The 9,177-nt window shown below is 41.6% G+C and overlaps 1 pseudogene; it reads left to right on the top strand.

Moving 5' to 3' along the window:
- The first annotated feature begins 6,456 nt into the window (after window positions 1-6,456).
- LOC103741739 overlaps window positions 6,457-9,177 on the top strand; it is a 111,137-nt pseudogene continuing 108,416 nt past the window's right edge.

Genomic DNA, 9,177 nt, shown 5'->3' with positions numbered 1-9,177 from the left:
TTAAGCCTAATGTCTGGGAAGTTCAATCCCTTGAACTCTTAAAGAAATATACTGATAACTTTATCCTTTGGTTATACTTTCCTTCTGGGTGTTTAAGACCATACAGTGGGCCCAAATAAATAAATTTATTTTTATACTTAAGGTCATTTGAGGATCTGTTTCTCAGGGATCACGTGGGCTAGGGAGGAGCTCCTGGCTCCTTTCTTTTACCAGTTCCATATTTGTGATGGCAAACAAAGGCCCTGCTTGACCATGTCTGGCTTCACTTGGAAGCATGAATGAGATGTTTCCTCTGAGTTGACCCTCCTCTTTGTAGACTGGACACTGGTTCAAGTCCATCTTGTGGCATGTCCGTGGCCTCTCTGAACAAGAGGATGGGTGACTCACCACAGATACAGGACATTTTGAAAGATGTTCCATAGTCCCCTGGAACTTAGTCAACCTTGGAGAGCAAGGAGCAAAAACATTCCTTTAAGTCCCTCTGACCATATTAGTATAGGCCTCAAATTTTGGCTGTTAAACATCCAATAAAGCCAGTGGTACTTTTAATTATCATGTGCTATGTAGATAAGACTTAGGTAAAAAAACCAAAATATTCTCAGATAAACTTTGACTAGATATTTATTTTGTTCCTTAAACTAGTTAACTAAACTATGACCATGGACATTTTAAGATTATGTGTATATTATTTTTGTCTCATCCTTTATGTATCATAACAAACCTAAACAGACTTTCATCACTTGCTTAGGCTTTCTCATTTTTTTCTGTGTATTCTGGAAAATATCTCCATTCCCATATCCTTTTAACATCTTTTAATTTTTTCTTTTTAAAAAAAAATAATTATGAGACATAATAGCATTAACAAATAAATTTTCCATCTGTTGTGAGACTTCTTTTCCTGGGGATGCTAAGCAATGGTTATTCCCTTTCAAGGTTCTAGTGTTGAGCCAATGTTTGATTAAAGTTTTAGTGGGGAACCAGTGAATTTATTGAGCTTACTGAGATAACTGAGAGGTTGCTGAGGTATATGTATGACCTGAGGGTATGCACACTGGAAAGCCTTTACCCAGTATGGGTCATGCCTTCTCTTCCTAGCCTTCCCAAGATTGTATATTTTAGCCCTCCCCAAATCCAGGAGGCCATGTTTGATTAGGGTCAAATTACATACAGTTGGCTGGGAAGTGTCTGCTTTTTTTTTTTTTTTAAAGAAGCTTCTATTTAGTTCTGTAGCCCATTGTTAAATTGGCTTATTTCTTTCTGTTTTTGATACAGGGTCTCTCTGTAGCCCCAGCTAGCCTGGACCTCACTATAGACTGGGCTGACCTTGAACCACAGAGATCCACTTGCGACTGCCTCCCAAGTGCTGGGGATTAAAGGCATGCACCACCTCACCTGGCTTTTCTTTTTTTCTTTTTTTCAAAAAACCTTTAATTTCCTCATCATAAACCTCTCCAGTGTATGGTTGGTAAACATTTTTCTCTCATTCTCTCTCCTGTGCACCATCTCACCACTGGATTGATAGCTTCCTTGGTTGAACTCAAACATTTTAATTTCATGACATCCCTTTTGTCAGTTGTTAAGTCTTATCTCCAGTGTTACAGAAAATTGTCTCCTATACATGTGCATTTATTCATTCTCCCTACTTTTTCTTATAGAAGTTTTATAGCATCAGGTCATTGGTTCAGGTCCTTGATCCATTTGGAGGTGAATTTTATTCACAGTCAGAGACAGGGATGTTTCATTCTTCTACATGCTGATGTCTAGGTTTCTCAGGACCAGATGTGGAAGATGCTGTCCTTTGTTCATTGCATATTTCTGCCATCATTGTCAAAAATGAAACAGTGGGGCTGGAGAGATAGCTCAGGTTAAGAGCACTGGGTACTGTGGCAGAGGACCTGGGTTTGAATCCCAGCACCCACATCATAGCTAACAACATCTGTAACTCCAGTTCCAGGGCATCCAATGTCCTCCTCTGACTTCCATGGACATCGTACAACATGGGTACATGTACATGCAGGCAGGCAATACACTCGTATACATAAACAAAAACAAAATGAAGTTGCTGTAGGGATAATGTGTCTGTTTTGTGTCAGTACTATGCAATTTTTATTTCTATGGCTCTAGGAAAACTCGAAACAGGTGTGGCAACTACTGCTATATTGTTTTTGTTTGCTTTGGCTCCCCTTCTCAATTTGTATGTAAATCTTAATATTGCTTTTTCTATATTGTTGAAGAATGTCTCCGGAATTTTCACTGGTATTACAATGAAACTATAGATTGCTTTTGGTTGGATGGCTGTTATCACAAGATTAATTCTTCCAACTCTTGGTCATGTAAAGTCTTTTCATTTTCTGTATCTTCCTCATTTTCTTCAATATCTTTATTTAATTATATTTTATGTTTTATATGTGTATGAGTGTTTTGCCTTCATGAATGTAAGGGCACCTGCTCTGTGCAGTATTAGTGGAGACCAGAAGAGGGCGTCAGATACCCTGAATCTGGGGCTTCCAATGGCTGTTACCTGCCATGTGGGTGCTTAGATCAAGCCTAGGTCCTCTATAAGAGCAGCAAGTGCTTTTAACCGCTAAGCCTTCTCTCCGTCCCCTTCTTCTGAGTCTTAATACTTTCACTTTAGCATTCTTTAATTTCCTTGGCTAGGCTTATTCCTATGTATTTTATTTTGTGTGCACATTGTGCATAGCATTATATCCTTGTGCACTTTTTTTTCTGTATGCTTAATATTGGTGTTTAGAATAAGACTACTAATTTCAATAGTCCAATATTTTTTGAAGGTTGCTTTGTGTCTCAACTTCTGGAGAAAGAGGCATGGGAAGTTCACTCATCATAGGAGGTGTAGTATGGTAGATATTTTTGTAGTTTTTTTTTTTAATAGAAACCTCCAGACTGATTTTAAAATTTGCATTAGTTTATACTGTCTTCAGCAGCAGTAATAGGTACAGTAGTTCCCATTTCAGTGGTTACCTAAGGAACTGTTGGTAGTTGATTACTGTTTGTTGAGCAAAAGTTGATCTCTGAGGGATAGACACAGGGAGTGTCACAAGATAGGCTAAACATACTCCAGTGGATGTACTCACACTAAGAGACAGCTGGGTACACAACACTGTGTGCAAAAACTTGTCTTGATAGGCTTTAATATATGACCACATGAGTGAAATCTTGTGGAAAGGCTATGGAGAGAGTGCAGATAGGGGAGGAATAAATATGATTAAATGTAATATATGAAATCCACAAAAATTCAATAAAAATATACATTGTAAAAATAAGAGTTCCCATTTCTCCACATTCACAACATAAGTTGCGGTTATTGGCATTCTTTCTTGATGGTAGCCATTTTGAGTTGGGTGAGATGGAATCCTAAAGATGTTTTAAACTACATTTTACTTGTAAGCAATGAGCAGTTTCAAAGTGTTGACTAGACATTTCTATTTTTTCTTTCAGGAACCTCCTTTTTAAAAAAATTTTTTTAAATTATTTTTATTTTATGTGTATGTGTGTATTGCCTGCATGTAGGTAAGTGCACCCATGTCGTGCAATGCCCGTGGAGGTCAGAAGAGGCTGTAGGATCCCCTGGGACTGGCGTTACTGGTTGTCCTTGCAGAGAACCTCCTTTTTAGATCTGTAGACAGTTAACATGTGTTCTTGGTGGTGTTGATTGAATTCTTTGAATATTCTCATCAATAATTTCTAAAACATATTGCTGCTGACGTTTTCTCTCCCACTCTGTGGGCTGCTTCATCACTTTAATAGTATCATTTCCTGTCCCATTAACTGATTCTGGGACTTATTTGCCTTTTTACTGCAGTTCTAATCAGAAAATGACTTAGCTACGGCTTCTACACCCTATCTCATGTAGTGGCAGAAGTGAGACTCAGTTTGTACTCAGATTGATTTTTCTTTCCTATTGCACATGAAACTCTCCTCTCCATCCTTACAGCTACCCCTTTAATACACCTTCATTTATCTATATTAGGATTTACTAAGTGATATTTTTTCCCTGCACCTTGATCTTAACTTGAAATCTTTCCTTGACTGGTCTCTTCAATTTTTCCCCACATTTCAATCTGAGGCTTACTTCTCTGACCACTCCAGTCACCTTCAGTACTCATACTAAACCTGAGGATTTTGTGTGTGAAGGTTTCATGTAGCCTAGGCTATCCTCAAACTTCTTATGTAGCTGAGGATGACTGTGAACCTCTGATCCTTATGCGCACTTTTCAGGTGCTGGATTACAGGCCCTCGGATTCTGTGGTGCTGACGCCCAAGTCAGGGCTTCTTGCAGGGTACCAAGCTCCCAGTGAAGCTACTTCAGCTGCCCTAAAGTGAGTTCATTGGCTTTCATGTTCAAGTCCTGAACTCTCCTCCACCCAGGCTGAGTGAGGCTATCCTCCCTACAGTTCCCTCAGGCACTTTGCTCTTTTCCTTCTACCCTAGTTCTTACCCCATTTGCTCACGCTTCCCCTGGAGGATACTAAACTCCGGTGATGACAAACTGCGGCTTATGTCATCCTTGGATGCCATCACTTGGTAGGTGTTTGGCGTCAGCGCATCCTGGATGTGGGTGGTGAGGGAAGAATGAAGTTAGAGCAGAAGCCTAGTGTGGTAATTCAGGGATTCTGTGGCGCCCTCCCCCTCTCCAACCTCAGATCCCACAGGGAGGGCTCCTCGTGTCCCCGCCCCCTTCCCTGGGCCTCAGCAATCTGGCTGAGTCATCCCTGCTCCACAGCCCCATCAGCCCCCAGGACTCCACCTTTAACCCTGTGCTACCGGCAGAGGGCGACGCAGCCTGTGCAGCACTGCCCTGCAGTGGCCTGCGTACCTGGCAGGGGGCGGCCTGGGCATCCCGTGGGCCTCAGCAGCCTCACCGACCCCCAGGCCCCGCCGTCCCGTCTTGCCTAGGGGTCTCCTCAAGCCAAGATTTCCCACAGGCCTCGCCGTCCCCAGGCCTCACAGGGTGGCTGGCCACGCCGTCGTCTTAGGCCCCGCCGTCCTCCAGGCCCGGTCATGGCGCCGTCGACCCGACCAGGCTCAGGGGGCCCCTCCCCTCTCACGGCCCAGCTCCTTCGCGGCCCCGCCACCTCCCGGGCTAGGGCGTCTCTCTCAGGCCAAGGCCGCTCCGCCTTCTCCTTCGAGGAGGACTTCGTCCCGCTCGGCTCTACTTCCGGTCTCCTATACCTTGACGAGCCTCTGAGAGGCGACGTGGGTCCCTTCAGCCCTCAGCGCAAGTTCCACGTCCACTCGCGGCTCGCATCCCGGCTTTTGCCACGGCGGAGCTGTCGCCGTCTGGACGTACTGTGTTCCTTGTGGAGTCCGGAAGACGGGCCGCCTCGGTCCAGTGCTGACCACTTCCTCCTCAGCCGCCACCTCCGGGCCCGCGAGAGTGAGTGGGGAGGGGATGCTGACAGGGCTCTGCCCAGGTGCTGCTGCTGGAGCTGAGCGGCACAGGTCGGCGCCGCCTTCCTGGCCGGTCCAGTCCTGTCCGGTCCCGCCCGGCTGCCCCCGGCGGTGGTCTCGGCCCTTCCTGCGTCTTTCCAGCTGTTGGGAAGAGGCTGCGCGGGGAGGGCCACGAGCACGCAGAGCTCCGGGAACTGCTGAGCCGTTGGGGACGAGATTCATTCCTTGTGGACGCGGTTTCCCAGCTACGGGTGTTAAAGGTGCTTTTCCTCTGACCGTTGTAAGTTTCTGGCATCGCTGGCAGAGTGAGGTGTCTGTATTTGAAAGTGTATCTAGGTCCTTTATTCTGTTCCGCCGGCCTGTGGATCTCGTTTTGTGCCAGAAGTATCCCGTTTTTATTACTGAGGTCCGAAGTACACAAGGCATTCTGCTGACTCCTACCATATTGTTTTTGCGCAGATTTGCTTTGTTTTTGTTTTTTTTCCTTCATTGATATTAATTTTTAAGATGTTTTCTGTGTATTTATGAAGAATGCACTGGCATTTCATTGGGATTGCATCGAATCTCTAGATTGGTTTTCTTAGGATGGCCAGTTTCACAAGATTAAGTTTTCCAGTCTTTGAGTGTGGAAGATCTCATCGTTTGGTGTATTCTTAAATTTCTTTCCTGGGTGTCTTAATGTTTTCAATGTAGAGTTCATTTGTATCCTTTAGTAGTTGGGTTTATTCTTAGGTACTTTTACATTTATAGCTCCTGTGAATAGGATTGATTATTTGATTTCTTTTTTCCATATGCTTGCATTGGTGTACAGAAAGGCTACTGATTGCTGTATGTTAATCTATCCTGATGTGTTGCTGAAAGTGGTTTTCAGCTCTAAGAGCTTTCAGGTGGAATCTTTAGGGTCTCTTAGGTGCAGAATGATACCATCTGTAAACAGGTACTTTAACTCCTTTTACTTTTGTGTGTTTTATTTCCTTATATCTGTGGAAAGACTTCCAGCACTCTGTTGACTAGGAGTGAGTAGACACACTTGTCTTGTTGGATGTGGACGAAATGCTTATTATAAAGTTTGCATGATTTAAAGGACTTTCCATCCATCTCTACCCTTTTGATGATGTTGATCATGAAGGTATGTTGACTCTTCTTGAAGATATTTTCTGTTGACATAATCATAGCCAGTGGACATGAGTATTAGAACAGCGTCATGCAGAGGTACTTGGATGCTTCTTAAATATGAGAACAAGAATTCCTGTCTAATGGTGCAATTGCAGTCCTGGATATGTACTGGAAAGAAAGGAATTGGATATGGGATAGAGATATATACACTCCCTAATGATTGCAGCACTATTTACAAAGTACTGAGTTGACTAAAATGTCCATTAACATATGAGATTTAATAAAATACATTTCTGAGAAATAAAGTTCATCATAGAAAAGCATTGAATTGTCTCATGTGTGGCACCATGGTGTCCAATATGTTAGGTAAAGGAAGTTGAAACACACTACAAGCACTGCATCTCAGCCATAAGAAAAAATATGAACAAATGATAGATGTTGAAGATATAATAATGGTTACAGTGAATGAGGATATATGGGAAAACAACAGAAACAATACAATTTCTTACGAGATAACTAATTTTGAAAGTTCTGTGCCACAAGAAGTTGAATATAGCTTTCCAATGCATTTATATCTTAAAATTGTTAGAAAAGATGAATTTGGTTCTTTTTTACTGTACTCTATGGTAAAAGTTTAATATGTGGGTGTATTAATTACTCTGATTTGCTCTAATATTAATATATGTATACATCTATATATATAAAACATAAAAAATTGCCAGATACCACATAAATAATTAAAACATGCTGTCTTCCTCAGAAAATTAATAATCCATCTCTAAAATTCAAAACCAACTAACCCTGAAATTCAGGTATTTAAAGAAATACTTGTATTTGTGCCTCCACCACAAGGTACGTGTTATTTGTGCCTCCACCACAAGGTACATGTAAGCATTAGAGCTATTGCACTTAACAGTCCCAGGAAAAGGTGAGGCTGATGTCAACACAAGTCATTCTGGCTGATAGCCGAGTTCAACTTCTCTATTCCATAGGATGAAAAATCTGCTGGTCTGCCTTGCCTGGGTAAGGAGGTCAGTGCAGCCCTATTCCTATGAACATGAAGAAATTGTCAACCTGGTTGGCAGGGCAGATGACCAGATGTCAGGAAAGCAGAAACTTACACTGTGGTTTCATCCTGCGTATCTGCTGTGACAGCAGACTGAGTTTGACCTAATTTTGTTTTCTGAAGTGATTCTTTCTCCTGTTATATTGGCAGGTTCTGTAAACTTATAAGAAGTTTCTCCAAAGAATGTTGGGTTTTGTATAGGTAAGACTGCCTCCAGAGGAAACTCACAAAAGAAAGAGCTATGTCTTGTGCTCAGGTAAATGTTCCCAATGACAAGGGCCATATGTCCTTTCCTTCTCAAAATCTTTGATATTCTGAACTTGTAGCCTTTTACTTTTCTTGCATAATGAGCTTATTTCCAAATATATATGCATTTTCTTCTTATGATAGTATATATTCCCTGTATTTTGTCAATTTTGTTGAGTTTTGGTATATTTCATACAGATTATCTCAATCACCTTTATACCCCCTTTATCATTGGCATCCTCCCATAGTGCCCTCACTCAACTGGATTTCATGCATTCTGTCATTTGTGTTAAGGCCCATCATGTCAAGTTAGTGTCCGAGGCATCCCTCACTGCGTATTCATCCACTGAGGTCTAGTGAACCTATCTAGAGTCTCTTCCTTTAAGATCATCTCTTCACCCAGCAGTAATCAGCTACCAGTAGTTCCTTGGTTAAGACTGGGGACTACTGCTCATTTCCATAGTTGTCTGCTGGTCTTGTTCATGCTAACAATATTGCTGTAGGTTCATAAGCAAACTCATTGCTCTATTCTGTCCTCAAATGTTTAATTGTTCAAGATTAATAAGTGCATCATTTACAGTCTCAAAATATTTCTTACATGGTAGCTGAAAATTACATTAACCAATCCCCAGTTCTACTGAAGATGGACTTGCGTTGTTGTATGGCTGTGGAGAAGAGAGCATATCCTGTGAGGGTGTTATCTTGGAGGTTTTATCAGCTTCTGTGGACAAGTCTTGGGACAATTCACATTGGAACAAAATTGAATGCATTGTTTAGAGAAACTGACTTATTTAGGGAGAAAGGAAGATAAGAATTTTTCAGATCCTAAGACTGATTATTCAAACACATAAGAAATCGCTGAACAAGGGGGATTAATATTGATTGAACAATACAGAAAATTGTTATTTTTTTATTCAAGTGTTGTAGTACTTTTCTTTGGGTTTTTATTCTACCACCATCACAACCTGTAGGTGTTTGCTAACACCTGTATCCATTTATTTCCAGGGTAATCATTCCCTTGGCTGAGGTGCACTGCACTAATTTCCTCAATTTAGACACCATTGTTGTGGTTTATCAGTAATAATTTTCTTCTGGTGCTTTACAGAATGAAGCTGATGAATCATTACATTTAATGGAGGATATTTCCATGATTCATGTTATTTTGCTCTCCTTGGGGGGTAAAAGTTCTCATATTCTCTTGCTAAATACTAACTTTTACAGATGGAGATTCTGAAGTAGACCTTTAATAGGTTGGGATTTCTTCTTCACAATCACAGCAGAGTAGTGCTTCTGATACTGCTTCTTTGTACCCCAGAATACGGAAACAAGGATCATAT

This window comes from Nannospalax galili, unplaced genomic scaffold (genome assembly GCF_000622305.1).
Source record: "Nannospalax galili isolate Female #2095 unplaced genomic scaffold, S.galili_v1.0 scaffold260, whole genome shotgun sequence".
In the NCBI taxonomy this organism is placed as follows: domain Eukaryota; kingdom Metazoa; phylum Chordata; class Mammalia; order Rodentia; family Spalacidae; genus Nannospalax; species Nannospalax galili.
Note: the sequence above shows the minus strand (reverse complement) of the source record. Positions and strands in the feature narration are given on the sequence as shown.